At 37.2% G+C, this 19,522-nt stretch overlaps 1 long non-coding RNA gene across 1 annotated transcript; it reads left to right on the top strand.

Moving 5' to 3' along the window:
- Positions 1-10,503: 10,503 nt before the first annotated feature.
- Positions 10,504-11,194, top strand: LOC110874662. The gene is made up of 3 exons (XR_002556119.1): positions 10,504-10,586; positions 10,707-10,727; positions 11,017-11,194. It is a non-coding gene; the product is annotated as an uncharacterized LOC110874662 (long non-coding RNA).
- The last annotated feature ends 8,328 nt before the right edge of the window (positions 11,195-19,522 follow it).

Consider the following 19,522-nt stretch of genomic DNA (forward strand, 5'->3'; position numbering starts at 1 on the left):
CAATCGATACATGATGCTCATTACATCATAGATCTGCATATCATTATGTGATAGTGCTTCTTGACTTATTGGCGAAACACATCCTTCAGTCACTAGTGTGCAATGTATGGCGAGCTCCGCCAAGCTCCTTAAATAGGTTTTAGCTTATAAGCTACTTAATCTTGATACACTCGAATCCTTCGAATGACTTTATATATACTCAGAGCTTAACTAGCCTGATAATTTAACAAATTGGCACACCCTTCCTGGTGATATCTTTTGTTGAACCTTATTCCTTAACAAGAATTTAGGAGGGTTGCTACTTTCATTAATTCTTGATTTTCTGTCGAACGCTGGCAACTTATAGATGATTAGGGATTTGTATGATCTTATTTGTTGTTCCAATGCAACTTTCAGATCCTGATGATTAGACTTACCAATCTATTGTCCTATCAATAGATGTTTAACACTCCATCTTTACAAGGTCTCCAAAGGAGTAGCCTTGATGCTTATATATCAACTATTATAGAAAAGCTTATCTTAAGGTGAGATGGTTATTCTAACCACTACTTAATTAATTTTTAAGGAATAGCTAATCCTTGTCGTTAGTCGAACAAATCGACGATCCTGGGTAGCTGATGGCAAATTCTTAATTGTTGCCTAAATAGGGTTGCGGTAATCATTGCATAAGCAAAATGATCCATTTTTCTTAATTAATTATATTGAACTCTCAGAATATTGAGTTAGGCTACATGAATCCTCTATTTCAAAACTTACTTAATCATGGTTTTCGACTCTTCCAATAATGGTACTAGCTGTCTTGGAGATTTCATAATAATGCAGCCCTAAATGGGATATAAATATTAACTCTACTCGCCTCTCGGGAGGTAAACAGGGTAGTCTTAGGAGAAGATAATCAAGATACAAGGAGATTACAGAGATTTTCCAAATCTCAGGCTCCAGTTCATCCATCCTTGCTTGTGTCAATATGAGTGACACATTTACGACTCCACAGATTTAATCAAAGACACTTACTTGGAAAAACTCCATTCTGGATATCTTCTTTGAATACCACTAGTTGACTTTAGTACCATATGACCATTTGAATATCCTTGCGGTTCCATGCATTAAACCTCCATACTGATCAGGCATGGAAGCAATCTATGGAACGTATTAAGATACATCAATCCTCATATGGCGCTTTTGTCATACCATTTGGTATTCGAAATCAATAGAGATCAAAGGGATATCAATTTCATATGATGATGTACTTTATCTGGAGAGAGGGTACATTAGGACCTTATGATTGAAGATTTCTGACAGGAATAGAGGAAATAGTTCCTGTGAATTTTCTACCTGTAAGTTTTACCTTACACTTAATATATAGGGTTTTTATGAAACGTTTTAAAATCTTGCTATACTTATAGTTTATGAAGGATTTATTGGTATCCGAACCAAAATAAAAACACTTAGCATTTAAATCTCTGATAAAATGTCAAGGAATGTACCTGAGGCCATTATTTATGAACTAGCTCAGGTATTTTAGGCGCTTTCATTCTTAGGCTTTCCTTCCTTAGCCGCATTTCCTTTGACAGATTTAGGGCACGTGGTCTTGATGTGGCCTTTCTCATTACAGCCGAAGCAGACTGCATTCTTCATGTCCATGCAGTCCAACGTTTTATGTTCCCTTGATTTGCAGATCCCACAAGCCCTTGGCTGCGATTGGGATTTTGGTTCGAACCTGCACTTCCCATAATGGCGTTTCTTGCAGGTCTTGCATACTGGTTTCTGGTTGGACTTTTGTTTGATCTTCTTCATAGAGCTCTGGGAGTTATTTTCCTCCCTTTTCCTTTTTAGCTCATCTTTTGCATTTGAGGCATGAACAAGATCCTCGTTATGAGTAGGGAAATGTGGTCCTAGATAAAATTTGGAGCGAGTAGCATGGGGCTCCTTGAACTTTTTCACAGCCTTCCCAACAGATGCGTCTATCATAGTTTGAAGAACATCTTCGGAAATTCTAAGGTTCACAATCGTAGCATCATTGGCATGTGTCGCATCATTCATAACACGATCAACGGCTGTCTTATCTGGGTTTGCCATACTCGATATTGGTTCCTAACACCAATAAAACAATCTCTTAGTTGCAATCCAACAACTGCTATTCTTCATCCTGGTGGCCTTAACATATACTAACCATGGTATCTATAGACCATACAGGCTAATGCAGTACTAACATTCTTAATGAATGTTATTTAATATATATTCATCATGTTTAGCCTAGGACACGAAAGACCATCAATGGCATTTAAGGTTTGGACCTAATCCATCATCTTTTTGACAGGGAATCAAAATGTCACATCTGTCTTCATTATATTGATGAATTTTTTTTTTTTTTGGATAGCTTGAAAGCTTGCCATAAGGATATCAGAAAAGAGTGATTCCTAATAGATACAAAATATCAATCTAAGATTTGTTGGAGCGTTTTCTCGAGTATCATCGGCCAATTTCCACCTCGCATTAAATGACTGGAGTCCTAAACAGGCGGAGACAACAGTTCTCAACATTTATCATTCATTATAGAATCATATGTGCCAGCATCAAATAAATTTCTGCATAAACTGCTTGATAAGGAAAGGTACCTGCTATATATTTATCATTCTGCACCATCTCCTGGGCGTTCATCCTGAAGACTCATGCATTTGTTCTCTTGGCCTCTTCGGGCTTCTTCTGATTTCTAGGGCAGTTAGTCTTGATATGTCCCTTCTCGTTGCAACCGTAGCAGGTTGCGTCCTTCAACTTCTTGCATTCCAAGGTTTTATGTTCCTTAGACTTGCAAATCCCACAAGGTAGAGGCTGAGATTCAAATCTGCATTTCCCGAGGTGGTATTTCCTACAGGTTTCGCACCTGGTCTTCTCACCCGACTGCTGGCTGTCTTTCTTAAACCCGGAACTCTTCTCATCCTCAGAGTTCCTCTTTGTCTTCTTATCGGAGCGATGAGAATCCTCATCCTCCCTTTTACGCTTTCCATCTTCAGAGGCTTTGGCAGCCTTGTTTCTGACACATCGAGTGTAAGAGATAGCGACAGGTCTGCCGCTGACCTGAACGTAGTAGGTCTCGATGCTTTCACACTTGCCTTTATTTCTGGGGCTAGACCCCCAATGAAGCGAGCTATACGCTTTGGTTCCGGCGTGATTAAGTAAGGAACCAATTGAGACATAGTATTGAAACTTGTAAGGTATGCTTGACAATCTAAGTTTTTCATGACTAATGTCAAGAATTCAGTCTCAATTTTCTCAACTTCATGCTGAGGACAGTAACTTTCTTTGATAAGAGCAACAAACTGACCCCAAGTCATGTTGTACAAAAGGATCTTCCCCGTAGTTTGGATCAATGATCTCCACCATGCTAGAGCTTCTCCTTTAAAAGATTGTGAAACAAACTTCACAATGTCTTGCTCTGCACATCCACTGATTTCAACAATAGTGTCCATCTCATCGAGCCACGTCATGCAGTCGATGGCTCCTTCTTCCCCTGTGAAGTCTCTGGGCTTGCAGGAGACAAAATATTTATATGAGCAGGTCTTAACTGGTGCCTCTTGATGAAGCACCACCTGTCTAGGCAGGACACTCCTTTGATTTGACGAGTTATGAACATCGTCCTCCCTTGACTCACGTGATTTAGAAGGGGGCTTACTACGAGCCACAGATAGAGTCTTAGAGTGTGTACCACTTGATTCATCATACTGTTTGACGAGAGCTCGTGTAACGGCATTATCTATTAATGACTCCAGTTCCGCACCAGTTATATTAACTCTGGTAGCGTCATTATTCTCCCTCGGGTGGCTGTTGACCTCATCCGATCCAGCCATGTAGCATGATTGCTACATAAACATTGACGATGATTCATTCAGAGGTTATTATGGATTCATCATTTTCGACGATTCATCAACCATGGTAATATAAACCATACTGGTTAATTTGTTAGTTATATTTAATTAGTATTTTCATTATAATTTATCCTAGTTAAAAAACATTTAAGGATATTAAAGTGGCGCAAAAGGCCTAGTCACAAGGACTGTTTTAATTTATAAGCCATGATTTCTAAGAATCGAGGCATTACGGTTTGGACATATTTCATTACCTTTTCTTGACAGAGTCAAAGACTTCAACTGTCTTTTGTCCCTCAGGACAATAAGTATGGCCCGTAGGCATTTCATCACTTATGGATGTTTATAATATGATCATCTTCATTTGATGATATTAGTCAAGATCGCATTGATCATACAAACTATTATGCTTGGACGTAGTCCAACATCTTTAGACGGGGGTCAAAGACCACCACTGACGTTGTCTTATCGGAAAACAAGTTTGGCCCGTAGGCACTTCATCACTAATGGATGTTTATAATATGATCATCTTCATTTGATGATTTAAGCCATGATTTCTAAATCACTAGGCGAGATAAGGGTTTGGAATTTCCCAATATAAAGATGACAAGTGTGATTTTATCGCATCACTGTTGTCAGGAGTGTTGACATGTTTTCGGATGTTAACAAGAATCTGAATCTCTTTTAAACAGGTTTTACCATCATAGCTAGGTCTTTAATGACATTCAAGCTAGGTTTTACCCCTTTAAGATTATTTCAATATATATACTGTTAAATCAATTATGAAAAGGAATAATAATTTGATTTATTTCATATATTATTTTCATAAAATGATAAAAATGAAATTCAGATAAAATATTCAAATGATTTTAAAAGGAGTATATAATTGCCCTAAACGGGACTTGAAAGGAATGACGTTGTCCTCGAAGGGACTAAAAGATAGATACGTCCTTATAAGGACTATTAAGGGAACGATCTTAGCAAAAGGAGTTTTCTTCTTTACTTTATTTCTGAATGTTTTCTCCCTGGATGCACGTTTCATCCTAGCCGCGGTACGAAGCTCAACATTTCAAGGCTCCGGGTGTGGAGAATTTCTAATATGGCTTCTTCGCTTGGCGACGTATCCAATATATAAAAAATTGGAAGCAATAATTCCCAGATTAGGATTAAGAGTATTCCTGTGTTAAGTCTAGACTCAGAAGGTCAAGGAATGTGCTACCGTGTCATTGAGATTAAACACTAAGGGCTAGTGTTTAATCACTCAATGTTGGCTCTGATACCAACCTGTCACACCCCGATATTTCCACGTATTATCGGTGGGCCCGGTGGAGAGTATCGTGACATAGTTGAGATCATCATAGTCAAACAACACAATATATAAATGCACAGCGGAAGCAAAAGATAAATATATCACAATCCGAATATAAAGAAATATCAAGTATTACAACGGAAAGTAAAGGATCCACAGGCGGATCTTAAAACTTAAACATTGTTCAACAGACTTTAGACGCCTAGAACTTGCAAGATTCCTTATTAACGCCCTGAGCTTCCAGCCAATTATGTTCAGTACCTGTCACTTAACCTTTTTGGAAAATAGGTCAGTTTACACTGGTAAATACAATTAACCGACTCATTTAAAAAGGTTTAATAAAATTGATTTGGATGCACAAGGCACAACATATCTTTTATAACTTGGGACAATTATATTATAATCTTGTATACAGATTTACATGTTCGTTGTACGTTCAGGGCCCGATGTAGAAACCGAGTCAAGATTAACAGACACGCCACAAGTATAGGCCCACAAGAGAGTGAGATACTGTTTCCCTTATGCACTGTCAGGGGTATGCCTACACCTCGTGTATAAGACGCGGCCATTTTATAATACAATGATGCCAAGGATATCCGGGACATGGTCATTAACCCCTAAAGGCTTTTATTTCAAACAACGCAGATTAAAGCAAGTTACCTCAATAATTTAATCACAATACGACTAAACATTCAATACCCGACCAAGCGGTATTATTATAATACCGTACCCCAAGCCCGTATAGGGAAAATAAGTTAAAGTATTTACCTGAGCTAGCAAATGCAATTTATACTCAGCCGTATATTCTAATCAGCAAGCACAAGTACTTCTACTGGGGCTCTCAATCTGGAAAGAATGTTTTATTAACCCATTAGATTCCTAATGGGTCATATTTAAGTCGCAACTTAGACCGGTTAGTTTTAAGGAAAGGTTTACGGTTCAAAACGCATGATTAAGCGAAGACCGGAATAGAAGGTGATTTAGACCCGACAAGTTTGAAGACTTGCATAATATGGGTAATCTAAACACATTCTGGATTTTGAGATACAACCGATAAGGTGTAACCCGTTTCGGCTAATTTATGCAAACTAGTTACATAAATTGGACCGAACGTGTAAGAAGCGTAACGGGTAATCATAAGAGTCCTATATAGGTTTCCAAAGTTAATATGCCTTAAATATGTTGTGATATCTGTAGGATACCTTCCATTATGCCCAAAACGAGTTTAATCTCAATATAAGCCCCGTAGGGGTATTTTGGTCATTTAAAAGATTATAAAAGAGATTAATTTTAAATTCTGAGACTCGGGTCTGAAATAATCAGTAAAACAACTTAATTTAATAGGTCATATCAGTTGGTGATAAGTCTTATATGACAAAAATGGTTTTAAACCTATACTAGGTGTTTAATACGCGTAAAAAGCCATTTTAAGCGATTTCCGGGTTATACAGGAAATCTGAGTTTTCTGATCAGGTTATAAAGTTCAAAATACTTCATTTAATATATAAAATCAGTAGCAATTGGATTGGTGTCAAAATACTATGTAGAACTCATTTTATAAACAAAAAGGGTATATTCGGTATTTACCGAATTAATGCCATAACCTTAGGTTACGAGTAGGTTAAAAATAATTAAAAAATCTTTAAAAATCCCAAAATATTATATTACATCGGTGGGTAAAAGGTTTGGTGTCAAAGTTTGGGTTTAGATAGGATTTATGCTAATGACGCCGTTTAATTACAAAAAGGCGTTCTAATTACACTAATGAGCATAACTCCTAATCTAGACTTCCAACTGATGTGAAACTTTAGGGACATGATTATAAATCAGTAATAAAGATTATTGTCCTTTCACATTTCTAAAATTCTCGTTTTATGGTCATAAGGGCATTATGGTCAACTTTAGGTATTTAACGGAAACGTGTAAACGAATCGGACAATCAATGAACCAACCACGGAGGGTTACACTAACATGTAACCTAGTCCTAAGGAAGCTCTAAGGCATTTCCAAATCCATCTAAATCGGGTCAGAACTAAAGTCAAAGCAAAAGTCAAAGTTTTGCGACTTTCGGTTCCGAACCGGTCCTAAACTGAAAATTGTCGGATCAAACATGTTTAGACATGTTCTTACATTAATTACTAAGTTATAAGAGTAATAAAACAGGTTGCAAAGCTTCTACATTGTTAATTATGCGTAAATCCGAAAATTAAGATCCCGTTGACTTTTTATAAACAACTTTGACCCGACAATTGATCTAGTTAGAGCGGGAATCAGAGGGTGCCCTTTTTAGGGTTTATTGCCCACATAATTACCAACTTATAACTACCTTTAATTCGACTAATCACTGGACCATTAATGATTAATCGCTAAGTCAAACGTTAATTACGTCGGTTTGACTTTTAAGCTATAACTAAGTAAAAACTCAACTAAGAAAGGTTAAGCATACTTACCAAGGTCTAATGCACGACCAGAGAGGCTTAGAGAAGGCTCTTGAGCTCCAGAGATGATCAGAAGAGGAGTTGGGAAAGAATGATCAAAGTTTGCAAACAATGGGGCTTTATATAGTGTTCTTGATTGCTTAAGATCATGACAAATCATGCTATACATGATCCCTGATGATTAACAAGTGTCCCTAAGGCCTAAGGATTAGTTTAGGCAGCTCTTGGAAGTGTTTAAGGGCCATATATGTCGTTTACATGGGTTGAACAGGCAACATATCGATTTTCTGCATCTGCGCGTGCCAGGCGGCCCGCGTAAGTGTCTCCCTGGGCTTACGCGGCCCGCTTGAGGGTGGTGGTCAGGTTACACAAGTTTTTCAGTATGCACCCTTGGCTCTTGGTTCTTCGAAAGGTCAACCACACTTTGTTTCTTGCATTTTGAGCCCCTCGTATTGACTTATAAGGGGTTCATGACTTATACCCACTTTGTTAAGTTCTTGGTCACCTCATGTTACCCGAAAAGTCCAAATTTTCAACGTTGACGCTTTAACCCCTCGTATACGAATTTGATCATAACTTTCTCATACGATAACGAAACTTTATGAGATTTTGATCGTGCATTCTAGTGAGCATAATTAATCGTTACAAAGCTTCGGGTTTGCTAAAAAGGTCATTCAGAGGTATACTTTAAACATGTTGACACATTTAACCCCTGCAGTTTGTAATCTCTTACTTTCTTTCATATTTAGCTTCGTATGATCCATGATTTATTCGTTTGAAGGTATGAGCATCCTGTAGGGTTACTGTAAAGTATATTTATCCCTTGTTGACATTATGAACCCTTATATTCCCATGCTTTCCATGTTTGTCAATTTTAGTCCCTCTAGTGTATACTTTCACACGTTCAAACTTATAACACGTGTCAATACATTATAGGACGTGAATTTTCGAGGTGTTACATATATATATATATATATATATATATATATATATATATATATATATATATATATATATATATATATATATATATATATATATATATAGATATACAGACACTAGCGGGATGCCTGTGCAATGCGACGAGTGGAGACATTGCATTGCAATACTCGTTTTTGATATTTTTCTTATTCATATAATATTTATTGTAGCGTCATTGTGATAGATATACTTCAAAACTGAAGTAATCGGATAATCTATTTCATTGTGTTGTGCATGGTTCGGTCGGTTCGGTTATTATCCTCAACCGAAGCTGAAACCAATGTCATTGGTTAATCTATTTTATTAACCAATCGGTTTTCGGTTAATCACTTCGATTTATTCGATTAGATTGACGGTTCTTGGTTTGGTTCATTTAATTTCAGTTAATAGCAAAAACCAAATTCGGGCTAAACTTTCGCTTAAAAATATATTAAATTAAAGCATAAATACATGAAATAAAAGTATAAATATATGAAATCGAGATATAAAAAATGAAATATATGAACTGGAGGTATAAAGTCTAGAAATATACAAAAATATGAATGATTCAGTTCGATTTAGCCAATTTCGGTTAAACGAGGGTAAAAAAAATTGATAACCAGTTTTTGGTTAATTCGTTTTTCAGTTAATTCAATTTTTGGTTGATTTCGGTTTAGTTTCGTCTGTTTTCGGTTTGGTGTAGGTTAGCGATTTAGTTATTGCTCACCGATAACTGGTTTTGGTTAATAACCGATATGTGCGCGCGCGATGCGGCGGGAAACACAGACATTGCCACGGTGCGCGTTGTTCGGTTGGTTAGATTATTATTCTCAATCGAAATCGAGATCTTCGATTAGTCTATTTTATTAAGCAACCCGTTTTTAGTTAATCGGTTTAGTTTATTCAGTGAAATTGACGGTTTTAGTTTTATTCATTTAATTTCGGTTAATAGCCAAAACCAAACTTGTACTAAAACTTTTGATTAGAAATATATGAAATTTAGGCATAAATACATGAAAAGAATGCATAGGTACATAAAATGTACGTACAAATAAATAAAATAGAGGTATAAATATGAAATACATAAATTAAAGGTATAAAAGCTAGAAATATATGAAAAGACGAATGGTTAGATTCAGTTAATTTTAGTTAAATGAGGGTACAAAAATCAACAACCGTTTTTGTTTTTGGTTAATTCGATTTTCGGTTAATCAGTTTTTAGTTAATTCAGTTTTTGATTGATTTCGGGTCAGTTTCGGTTAACGATTCAGTTATTACTCACCCTTATACACTGTTAATCACATAACATATCAATTTTAATTAAAAAAACTACATCAATACTATACTCAAATTAAAGAGAATAAAATACTCATTTATATGGTGTAATCTTTTTAAAAAAAATATTAACATATAAAAAAGTTATGACTGTTTAAAAATTGAGAGGGAGTTAGTTTTTTATAAGGGGATAAGCGTACTACTAACTAATTATTTATAATTTTGTTAAAGATAAAGGGGATTAAAGTGTAATCAACTTCTGCTTCCGCCTAAGCCGTGCTTGCTGCTCCTGCACTTCTAATTAGAGAACGCAATGGAAATTTTAAGATATATCTATACTTTATCTATAATATCAATTTATAGATATATCTATATATATTAATAAATGAGATGATTTGGCCCATTTGTCTTTGAATGGTGGAGCCATTTTGCTTATGTGACATCCATTGGTTTAGTGGAGGTTGATTTTGGGAGGGAATTCATGTAATTTCTTTGTAAACAAACCAATTTTCCAAAACACAAACCATAATCTAAATTCCACGCGGGATCCGGATTGCTTGGGTGGGTATTTCTGGGTTTCCTAAATAACCCAACTTTAATATGGATCATATATATAGTTTTGATTAAATTATTGTTCATAATATTCATCACACAGACAACCTCTTTATCTCTCTTCTCTCTCTTCTACCTAACTTCTCCGATCATAATCTTCAACCAAGAAACCTTTACAAATCTAAGGTAAACTACATCATCTAACAGAAATACTCTGTATGTGATTTTCTTCGACCGTTTAGGATAGTTTTTATGTTCAAAACCCTTTCGGCTGATTTGCATTATTTTTTTTTCTTTTTTTTGTAGATCATTCTACTTATTCTGCAGGTATATAATCAAGATTAGATTGTTATGTATTTTAAATCTTTAATCGCAATATTTTTTGATCATTTATATGTATTTTTTGTGTTGTTGATGATTATTTAAGTTTGTCCGACTATAATGTTTATGAATGGATCTATTGTTTGATGTCTTCAAAAGTGATGTTCATACTGAATGGATCTATTTTGTTGTTTACATGACGGATATGAGTCTTTTAAACTACTATGCTATATACTCAAATTTGTATACTCGTCAGTACATTATTGTATTGACATTATTTTAATACATGTTGCAGGCTAATAGGGTCCTGTTTTCAAGAAACTTGCTAGGATGCTGCTAGAAATTCACTCTAGATAAACTTAGAAACTTTTGAGACAATATTTGATGGTTTGTATGTGATATTGTGTGGTTGATGCTTTAGACAATTATTATGCAGTTGAATAATCTATATTGAAATACTTAGTGTTATGGAATGAGAGGAGCAATCTGAACGCTTAGTGCCGCACCCTGATGTTTCCGCCATCTGTTGGGGTGTGAAATCATGGGTGGTGGTGGTGCGGGTATGGGGTCAGGGTATTGTGGTACGGGTTCTCCATATGGGTATGGGTTTTCTAGTATTTCCCGAACATACTGATCGGCATCCCAATATGGATCTAGAGGGTTAAGGTTGGGGTATGGTGCTACTGGGTTTGGTATGGGCTCCTCCTGTGAGTAGAGTTCTCGATAATCCCTATGGTCATCCTCCCATGGGTCATAAGCTAGAGGATTTGTGGCTGGGACTCTAGGGATTTCATTTGGGTTGAAGGCGGGTATGGGAACCTGGTCTCCTGGGTTAGGTTCTATTTCCATGGGTTGAGTTGGGAACAGTGGTAGTGGCTGTGGTGCAATGCTTTGGTCTAAGTTTGGGTCTGCGGCAGTAGTAGCTAGTATGTGAAAGTTGGCCAATCGTGTACTGACTATGTCTTGGGTCTGGGCATTCGTCTCCCTATTTGCTGCTGCTAAATCCCGTTGCTGCTGTAACTTCCTCATTCTCTTCCTACGCTCATGTGCTCCCCGACTGAACCATCCTCTCTTTTGGGATTGCGCCTTAAATATGAAGATCCCCTCTTCTGTGTCAGCTGAATACCCTGAAGGAGTAGGCTGGGAGGAAGTTCCTTCATCAAATGACGATAAGCGTCGGATGGACCTTGATCACTCATATTGTAAACTAACAAATTGTCAAATAACACAAAACAATAATATATAGATATGCACGTAATCACATAGATTATTTCCTAACATAACGGAAAAAATTTTGGTGTCACCAGAACACTTCAGTGGCTGTAGCTCTGATACCACCTCCTGTTGCAACCCCCGACTCCTGCCTCGGGAGGTGGGCAGCCGCGAGCGACTCAGAGCCGGTGGTATCAGTTTTTATTAATTTGGCAGCGGAATTTACATCAGGACCATAGTTAGGAAATAGTTTATCAGAGTAAAACACCACATTTTTATAATAATAAATACATGGGAAATTCCCAAGTTTCCATTACAAACATGTTTATAGGGATAAACCCTAATTTATTGAAATAAAACTTCTTCTTTATTTAGGTAACTTTTATAGCCACTTTTCCAAGCCTTCAGTGCTCTCCAGCTGGCTTCTAATTGGCTTTCACATTTTGTTACCTAAAACGCGTATGAAAACATTTTATCAACAAGAAATACTGGCGAGTGAATCCCAGTTTAATCAAAACAAGTTTTATCATTTTACAGCATTGAGGGCAATCCAACAATTACATTTGTTTACATCTACTTTAATTACCACCCACGGTACCGTCAATCCTGACTTGTGGTCATGCTACCATTCACAGTGTAGTAACAAGTTATGTATACAAAACTCCAACATACCGACGATAATTGTAGATTTACAAAAATACTCAATCACTGTTAATTATAGTTTTAAAATATTTGAGGTTTTGTAAAAACAGTTCACAAAAAGAGGAATCACTCACATTGCTAATTTAGGTATTTCCTTGTGTCTTCCTGGTAATAATCTATTAATTTAAACAATGCACACGCATTAGTCTAATAACCCAATTTACATTAGCTATACCCTCCCCGAGACAGAACTCCAACGACTGAGTCAGGCAGAGCCTCGACATGCGTTACGGAGCACTAGATCAATCGGGCAGCGTAACTAATATGTAACCGGGGGTTATGATACTTACATCGAGGCAGAGCTTCATTATTTAGTGGGTATAATGCCTGGGTATTACTTTAGCTATTAGAGAATTTAGAGATTGAGAGAGAATTTCGATTATGAGCGATTTGAAAACTGAAGCCAATGGCCCCTTTATATAGGTCTGATCGAGCACTCTCTTGCGGCCCGCGAGAGTGATTGCTTTGGCCTTTGCGGCCTGCGAGGCAGTCTAGGGTAGGCCCTAGCCTTGTTGCATCGATCACTAGTCTTGACACGAGGGGGACATGTGGCAGCATGGGGTGCGATCTGGTGGCCAAGCTGTCGCGCCCCGCGACAGATTTAGTCAAGGGGGTCGCGGCCCGCGAGCGCCCCATAAACCTTGTTTTATTTGATTTTTGTTTAATTAAAGGTATTTCGGGCCTCTTTTTTGTATACGGGGTGTATTTTAGGACGTATAGGGATGTTATAAGTATTTTAGGAGGGTTGTTATAATAATTATGAGCCAAAGTTGGATTTTGATAATTATGAACCCGAGAGGCCATCTTTCTCAAACTACCAGGAGGAAGACGCTGATTATTTCCATGAATATCCTGGTAATAATCTATTAATTTAAACAATGCACACGTTATTGCCATGAATATCCTCAGTCATAAATGCGAGGACCCTCAAGATTGACAACGTTCCAAACTTGATGCTCTCATAAACATGTTTGGAAGAGTCAGAGAATGAGAATGAGATGAGAAACCAAGCTCTTGAAGCATTAGTGATGCAAATGGGTCAATTCACCAAGGAAGTTGCCAAAATTTGACGAGACCGACAAAAGTTGGCTTGTGGTACCATGATTGATGGTGATGTGGTGGAAGAGGTTACAAGTCTTCCAAAGCAAGAAAACAAGTGTGAAAATTTAAATGATGATGTAACACTTCTCAAAGAACCAGTGGTGGCTGAGGAAAAGAGTGTAACATGGGAAGACTTGGATCAAGCTACCATGAAGTGGCTCCACAACAATGTCTTAACTTTCATGCCAGTTATTGGGAAGCCATTGCAGATTTGGCATATAAACTATCGAGGGTATGTTGGAAACTTGGTAGGAAATGTGGGTTTAAACTTTCATCAAAGGATTTAATGGACAAGTTGGAGGATAAAGAGCAGATAGGGGCGTTGAAGGTGAACTACCAAGCTTACATTGGTAACTTGGTAGGAAAATGTTCAATTAGACCACTGTGAGAGGCAAAATCAGGTATGATTGTTGTATATTTGTATTTTTTTGTTTTAATTTGTATATTTTGTTTCTTTAGTTTAAATGAACTTTGTGGGCGTGTTCCCTATATAACCCTCACGAGACCTTCCTCGTCCTCCCGAGCTACCAGGAGGTTTAAAGGGCTTGTTGCATACGCTAAATGCACTCGTGATTCCTACGAAAGTGAGTTAGGATGTTGTTGTTGTAAATTATATTTTTCCACTAATTAAAGCAAATAATAGATCATTTGGTACATGTTTTCTTGAAATGGTAAAATGAACAAACTTATGGGTTTCAATTGTTGTGAGAAGCTTGCTTCTACACATGTTTGAAGTTTGTAGGTACCTTCATGCTTATCTATGGCGATTATTTTTCTTGGGAAAAAAGATATTATGGAATATGAAGAAAACCAGGCGTATCTATTTCTAATTCCGCAATCTTTGATTGTTGTATTTTTTTATTTTTAATAGTGGATAATAATTGTATATTATTGGGGATGAGGTCATTGTGGTGGTGGTTCAGTCTTGCGGTTCCCATTACGCTTAAAAAGTTATCAAAAGATAAATGTTAAATCTTATCCTTTATTTAGGGCTGTAAACGAGCCGAGTCGAGCCGAGCTAGACCCAGGTCGAGCTCGGCTCGAACTCGATTCGAGCTGGCTCGGCTCGAGCTCGAATTTCAAATCAAGCTGAGATTTAAGGCTCGAGCTCGGCTCGATTAGAATTTGAGCTAGCTCGGCTCGGTTCGATCTAGCTCGAACTAACAAAGAACCGCAAAATTTATTACTTAACAAGCCCTTAAAAATGAATTTCTTCGTAGCCTAAGGGCCATAATTGCCATTTAATTTAACCATATGGCTAAATATGCAAGTATAAATAGTTAATTCACTTTCTCCATTGTCTTTACCTTCTTTTATATCTTTTATAGGGGAGATACACCCTTAGTTTTTGTTTTCTAAGCGATGTGGGACAAAAAAATGAAGGATGTAAACCTTATCGAGCGAACTCACGAGCTCACGAGCCGAGCCAAGCCAAGCTCGAGCTCGGCTCGTTTATAAACCGAGCCGAGCCGAGCTGGCTCGTTTACAACCGAGCCACTTTCGAGCCGAGCTTTTTTCGAGCGAGTTTCGAGCGAGCTGCGAGCCACAAGTTTTTTGAACACCCCTACCTTTATTCAAAGCACCACACATTGAGGACAATGTCAATCTCAAGTGTGGGGATGGAGAGGAATTGGAAATTTTGAAAATTTTTGCTTTAAGTCAACTTGATCGTGTTTGAAGACCGAATTTCTCAAAGTAAATTATCAACAGATTCCAAACAACTTGTATAGGTCCTTAGTCATGGTCACATTTCTTGTAATTATAGAAGAAAAGGTATTTCTAGAAAATGTTTTTAAAGAAAAAAAATAGGAATGCCTAGCTAAAGTTAACAAACTTTTGGTATAATAAATGCATGCTTCACATCGGTAACCTTTTTTCTCCACTTGATGAGATTTTGAGCCTACTTTAAAAAAATCATTATCATATACATATATGTTTTCATTCGTTTAAGGGTAGGCCATATGTTAGCTCTATGTTAGAACTTGCGTGATTTGATACACGTGAAGGCCATGGACTAGACATTCGCACATAAATGATAAAGGCAATTTAGGACCACCCTTTTGTTTTGACACCCTTATTTATTTTTACCAACTTACCCACAAATCACCTATTAGAAGCCAAACTTTAATCTGGTATCTTGGAAACTCGGTAGGAAAATGTGGGTTTAAACTTTCATCAAAGGGTTCAATGGACAAGTTAGAGGATAAAGAGCAGATAGGGGTGTGGAAGGTGAACTACCACGCTTACATTGGTAACTTGGTAGGAGAATGTTCACTTAGACCACCGTGAGAGGCAAAATCAAGTATGATTGTTGTATATTTGTATTTTTTTTATTTTATTTTGTATAATTTGTTTCTTTAGTTTAAATGAACTTTGTGGATGTGTTCCCTATATAACCCTCACGAGACCTTCCTCGTCCTCCCGAGCTACCAGGAGGTTTAAAGGGCTTGTTGCATACGCTAAATGCACCCGTGATTCCTACGAAAGTGAGTTAGGATGTTGTTGTAAATTATTTTTTCCCACTAATTAAAGCAAATAATAGATCATTTGGTACATGTTTTCTTGAAATGGTAAAATGAACAAACTTATGGGTTTCAATTGTTGTGAGAAGCTTGCTTCTACACATGCTTGAAGTTTGTAGGTACCTTCATGCTTATCTATGTCGACTATTTTGCTTGGGAAAAAGGATATTATGGAATATGTAGAAAACCAGGTGTATCTATTTCTAATTCTCCAATCTTTGATTGTTGTATTTTTTTATTTTTAATAGTGGATCGTAATTGTATATTATTGGGTATGAGGTCATTGTGGTGGTGGTTCAGTCCTTTGGATCCCGGTTACGCTTAAAAAATTTTCAAAAGATAAATGTTAAATCTTATCCTTTATTCAAAGCACTACATATTGAGGACAATGCCAATCTCAAGTGTGGGGACGGAGAAAAATTGGAAATTTTGAAAATTTTTGGTTTAAGTCAACTTGATCGTGTTTGAAGACCGAATTTGTCAAAGTAAATCATCAACGGGTTCTAAACCACTTGTATAGGTCCTTAGTCATGGTCACATCTCTTGTGATTATAGAAGAAAAGTTATTTCTATCAAATGTTTTTAAAGAAAAAAAATAGGAATGCCTAGCTAAAGTTAACAAACTTTTGGTATAATAAATGCATGCTTTACATCGGTAACATTTTTTCTCCACTTGCTGAGATTTTGAGCCTACTTTAAAACAAAAAAAAAATCATTATCATATACATATAAGTTTTCATTCGTTTAAGGGTAGGCCGTATGTTAGCTCTATGTTAGAACTTGCGTGATTTGATACACGTCAAGGCCATGGACTAGACATTCGCATATAAATGATAAAGGCAATTGAGGACCACCATTTTGTTTTAACACCCTTATTTATTTTTACCAAGTTACCCACAAATCACCTATTATAAGCCAAACTTTAATCTTTTTCCATTCGTTTGTTAACCCACATCTTTACCCAAGTTAAACTTTAACCCCATTGAAAACCGTTTAAAGAAGATCCATTTGTCTATTTTGTATATAGTTATTGCAAAAAAAAAAAAAAAGGATAACAAACGGGTCAAATGACTACAATCAAGGCTGAAAAAGTAAAAAAAAAATGAATAAGTTTGATACGGGTCAAAATTACGTAATATCTTTTAGTTTATTTGTTTAGTAAAAAATAAGATTCTTTAACGGTACGTATTCAACATTTTTTTATTTTTAGCCAAATATTCCTAACCTTCGCCTAAGCCCAAAACCCATAAGACCTTTTGATATGTGCGGTGTCTATGACTTGTAGAGGAGGTGTGATTGTCATACAAGTCGATGATTATGGAATAGCATTGTTAGTCTTTGAGTGCTTATTACTATTGCATTACACACTAGTTCAGAAATGAAACCGAGAGGAGTGAACAAATTTGAGGGGTGTCTTGCATGAAAATAAAAACCAAAGCACGTTAGGTTTGGTTAGGCATTTCCTTGTTTTATAAAAAGAGTATCATTTTATTTGCTAGAGCATAGCCAATAAAGTATGATTAACAATGTGAATGGGATATGACGCTGGACCTTAACTAAGGATTGGTAAGGAATTTGTGAAGTGTATTTGTTAAATAATGGTTGGATAATATTGAAAGAGTTTGCTTGAGGGCAAGCAAAACACAAGTATGGGGATGTGATCGTTACATTTTAGGTACACTCTAGTTTATTCTAATTATAATAAAATGCATCGATATTGTTACAAAAGAAACCACTTTGAATGTTTTTGTTATTTTGTAAGTTGTAAAGAAAATGAGTTTAAAATAATAGTTTTATATACTAATAAATACTAATAAAAGTAAACAATTTTTTTAAAGGATAACTTCATTAAAAACACGGCCACCCGAAACCCGGGCGCCAAAAACAAAACAAAGCTACATAATTACAAAATTACACCAGTCATTCCAAGCCAACTCTCTATACTTCGACCTATACTTGAACCAAAGATACCCGAAAGATCTTATCTCACTGAATACCACATCAGTGTTAGGAGTCTTACCCGAAAATATGAATTCGTTCCTAGCCTTCCACACCTGCCAACACACGATGATAAGCAACCCTTGGTACACCATCTTCTCCTTTCCTGTAAGCCCGTGTAAATTGTGGGCTTCCACGATATCCCGAAACGAAAATGCCCCCCAAAAAGGGGTTCTGCACCATCTACTGATCTTCGACCAAAGTCTCGTAATGAAACTGCAAGCGGTGAAAAGATGGTTATCCGTTTCATCAGACGAGGAACACACCGGGCAAGCTGGAATCCGGGACCGAAATGTTCCTTTTGCGGAGCTTGACACGAGTAGGAAGTCTATCTAATTCAGCTCTCCATGCGAACAAATTGCATTTTAAAGGAATCCACATACACCACTCCCAAACAAATCTCGAGCTGAAATCCGAACAACTGTCGAACAACCACTTGATCAAACCGACGCTGAAATTGCCATCAGGATCACCCAACCAAACCCACCTATCCCCTCTATCCGACAAAGAAAAATCCCGAAGCAACCCACACAAGCTGGCCCATTCTGCTAACTCAACGTTACTGTCCAGAGCAAACCTCAACTTCCAACATGCCTCCGGGTTCAACACAGGCCTCACGATCCGGTCCATAACCTTACACCTTTTATCCATCTCCAAACAAAATAGGTTAGGGAAATAGAGTTTTAATGGCTCCTTTTGAAGCCAAGGATCTAGCCAGAAGCTGATATCCTTTCTATTGCCCACTTCTCCCTTCATGAAATTCCGCATCCTGTTAGCATCGGCGTTAGGCACAGTAGCCGTCTTCACGATATTACCCCAAACACTTCCCAAGGAGGCCCGTTGCGGGAGGAAATCCCAAGAGCCTTTATGAGAGTGAAGCGACGAAATAACTTTAACCCAGAGACTTTCCTTTTCCAATTTAAACCTCCATGCCCATTTAAGAAGAAGGGCATTATTAATCAAGCATAACTTTCTCAGCCCAAGACCACCTGCATCAACCGGGGAGGCCTCCTGATCCCAGGCAACCTAGTGCATTTTTTTCCGGCTATCACTACCACCCCATAAAAACTTGCGAATAATAGACTCAGGGTTATTTAAAACACCCACCAGAGACTTGTATAACGCGAAGTAGTAACTCCGGAGGCTTTCAAGAACTGTTTCTTCAATTCCTGCATCTCCATCGGTGCTAGTCGATATGGAGCTTTGGCAATCGGTGACGTTCCTGGTATTAGGTGAATTCTAAATTCAACCTCTCTATTTGGCGGT

Source organism: Helianthus annuus, chromosome 9 (assembly GCF_002127325.2).
Source record: "Helianthus annuus cultivar XRQ/B chromosome 9, HanXRQr2.0-SUNRISE, whole genome shotgun sequence".
NCBI lineage: Eukaryota > Viridiplantae > Streptophyta > Magnoliopsida > Asterales > Asteraceae > Helianthus > Helianthus annuus.